Source organism: Gossypium hirsutum, chromosome D05 (assembly GCF_007990345.1).
Source record: "Gossypium hirsutum isolate 1008001.06 chromosome D05, Gossypium_hirsutum_v2.1, whole genome shotgun sequence".
Taxonomy (NCBI): domain Eukaryota; kingdom Viridiplantae; phylum Streptophyta; class Magnoliopsida; order Malvales; family Malvaceae; genus Gossypium; species Gossypium hirsutum.
The window spans coordinates 20,581,478-20,584,553 of record NC_053441.1 but is presented as its reverse complement, the minus strand read 5'-3'; the positions used below and the strand labels follow the sequence as shown (position 1 = coordinate 20,584,553).

Here is a 3,076-nt window from a genome sequence, read left to right as displayed (position 1 = left end):
CTTTCATATATATACTTTCCATATCATATTCCCATAAAACATGTACATTTTCATAACAAATCATCTCAAGTTCAGTTTAGTCCATGTCGGAACTTTGTCTATTGAATTTATTTAAAATATCGATGAATACACATGTACTATACTCGAAGTGTACAAAACTATAATTCGTCAATTCATATTCGGAGGTACTCATTAGAGCACATAATCAGAAAGCACTTTTCTGAGCCATATAACAGGAAGCCACCACAGCAAAATAGACTTTTAGCGGCTTTTTTAGGCCTTTAGCGGCGCTGTTAAGCGCCACTAAAAGTGAAAGCGCCGCAAAAAGTGCCGCTATAGCGGCGTTTATGTGAAAAAACGCCGCTAAAGACCATGACCTTTAGCGACGCTTTTATCACAAACGCCGCTAAAGATCATGACCTTTAACGACGCTTTTGTCAACCTTTAGCGGCGCTTTTTTCACAAACGCCGCTAAAAACCATGACCTTTAGCGACGTTTCATGCAAAAACGCCGCTAAAAATATAACATTTAAAAAAATTATTTTAATCAAATAATATTTATTTTTATGATAACTATTATATTATGTTTTATTTTTAAAATTTGAACTTTAAATATACTTTTAAGGATAAATAAAAAAATATGATTTAAATTAAATTTTCTATGAAAATTTTAACTTTAAAACTAAATATAAAAATTAATGAATTTAGTTTTAGAATTTAAAATAATAAATTAATAACACAATTAAAATCCAAAAGTTAGAACTTAAGTTTTCGTAAATATTAAAGTAAAAATAAAAATTTAGAATCAAAACTAAAATAAATAATACATATGATAAACATGCTGACTATTTGAACCTGCCTATGACTATATACATTGCAAGGTAATAAAAAATACAATGCATTTTCTTAATCAAGTAAATCTTGGTAATAAAAGATATAATACATTTACTTAATCAAGGAAATCTTGTAATGAACTCAAAGCAATGAGCCTTAGAGAAAAACTTTTGAGCATGGCTTCGAATTTGAACTGCAGATTTAGTGCCTACATGCTCATTGTTATTGGCAGGCCCCATTCTCTTTACATAACTACAGCAGCTGTAATGGCAAAAACAAAACAATTGAGCACAGCTAGAAGGAACTCAACTTCCCTGTAAACCTACGAGTGATTAATTTTAAGAGTAAAAACAATTGAGCGTGTCAGCTCTAATAAGAGTGTAATGATCGGGATTAATAAATTAGAATCAAAATTTGCATTCAACCTATGGCTCATGCAAACACCTTCAAGACGTGGCATCTAGGATTCAAATCCCAACATCATAACCATTTTAGTATATCTAATGTTATATAAAATGGGGTACAACGAAGGATGAGAAAACTTACTCGTTATTATTGGCAGGCCCCATTCTCTTTACCGTTTATGGAATTGCCATAATGAAATGATGAATCCAAGCATCCGGTAGTCTTTGCTTTTTCAACATATGCTAGAAACTGTTTTCGGGCATCAGGCACATCAGTCATTAAGTGATTCTTCTACCCTTGAGAAACCCTTTGTCATCTGGTTCATGGTTTTATATATGTTAGTGGTATGGTTTCAAATCTCAACATTTATAATTTAAAATGAAGCATTGATTGTGTAATAATATTAGTAATTGAGATTTTATATATGTTAATGGTATGGTTTCAAATCTCAACATTTATAATTTAAAATGAAAAAAGACAAAAGAATTATTGTAAGAATATAAGTTATTTCTCTAACCAACTCAATGTACAATTGACACTAATTTAGTGAGGTGAAACATTTGCTGTAGTGGTAAACCTACGATTTTATATATGCTAATGTCATGAGTTCAAATATCAACATGTATAAAATAAAATAAAAATGGTTTTATTTGAAATGTAAAAAGACAAAAATTACTCTTGTATGAATGTAAAATATATAAAAGAATGAAGTAAAACCTGGGCTGCACTGTGTGTCATGGGATAAATTGCTGATTAAGCATAGACGGAAGAAGGCCAAAAACCAGGTCCAGATTGGCAGACTAGATCTTCGAAGCTAAAAACAACAAGAAAAAATGATAAAAGAAGGCAAATAAAGGAAGCTTAAATAATAATAAAAATTAATAAAAGTGAGAAAACGTAAATAATTAATAAAAATTAAAAATTACAAACCTCGAAATTTAGGTAAAATCAACACCAATGCAATGCAAGCCATTGTTGAGTCTAATACAAGTGAAGAAACTAAGATCCTAAGAAGAAAATCCTATTTTACTAACCGCAGTAAATGCAACTGACAAGAAAACAACAAAATAAAGCATAATATCACTGTTGTTTGCTAATAAATAAATGTAAAAAATAGATACTTTTACTATAGGATGGAGGCCAAGCGTCCCACCCTTCATCCATTCCAACATAGAAACAACATACAAATGAAGTAAACGCCAGTTCTCAAATCAATTTTATAGTGAATCGATATTTTTCACCACGTTTATCCTTTTTCTGAAGCATGTGATATATTCATCATCCCATATAAAAACACAGATAAATAGTTGAAAGATCATAAAAGTTATATGAAGGGGGAAGTATATCTTTTGCCGATGATAGAGATTGAATCAATTCATTTACTTGCCGTGCAAACATGCAAACTACATCTGCTACATTCCTGGTTATCCAATCTTCATGTACCCTGCAGAATTGGGAAAATAATTATAGTGCATTAAAACAAAAATTGATATTAACAAGTTAAATATGAATGAGAAATAACATGAATGCAAAAATTAATACTCGAGGAAATTGACAACTTAGCTATCTCAACCATGGAAATGAATTAGATATTGAATAAGAGAGATTACAGCAATGAAACCAATGAATTCTTCCAAGTGTCCAAATGATTTTTTTTTACTGAATCTTGAAAGCTGACAATCCAATTCTAACAACAATTTCTGTTCTATCCTTCAAGCTTGTGAGTTTTATAAATGCCAAGTCAGGCATATTATTCATTTATAACTATCATTCAAAAGTATCAATGTGCTTTGGCTTTGCATTTCTTTCTTGTTTCAGTTTCCTAGTTTACATATGT

General features: G+C 30.4%; 1 long non-coding RNA gene across 1 annotated transcript; it reads right to left on the bottom strand.

Annotated features, from left to right (window-relative positions):
- Nucleotides 1-891: 891 nt before the first annotated feature.
- LOC107903135 (uncharacterized) lies at nucleotides 892-1,717 on the bottom strand. The gene is made up of 2 exons (XR_001685710.2): nucleotides 1,381-1,717; nucleotides 892-1,156 (listed from the first exon to the last, which is right to left on the bottom strand). It is a non-coding gene; the product is annotated as an uncharacterized lncRNA (long non-coding RNA).
- Between the last annotated feature and the right edge of the window lie 1,359 nt (nucleotides 1,718-3,076).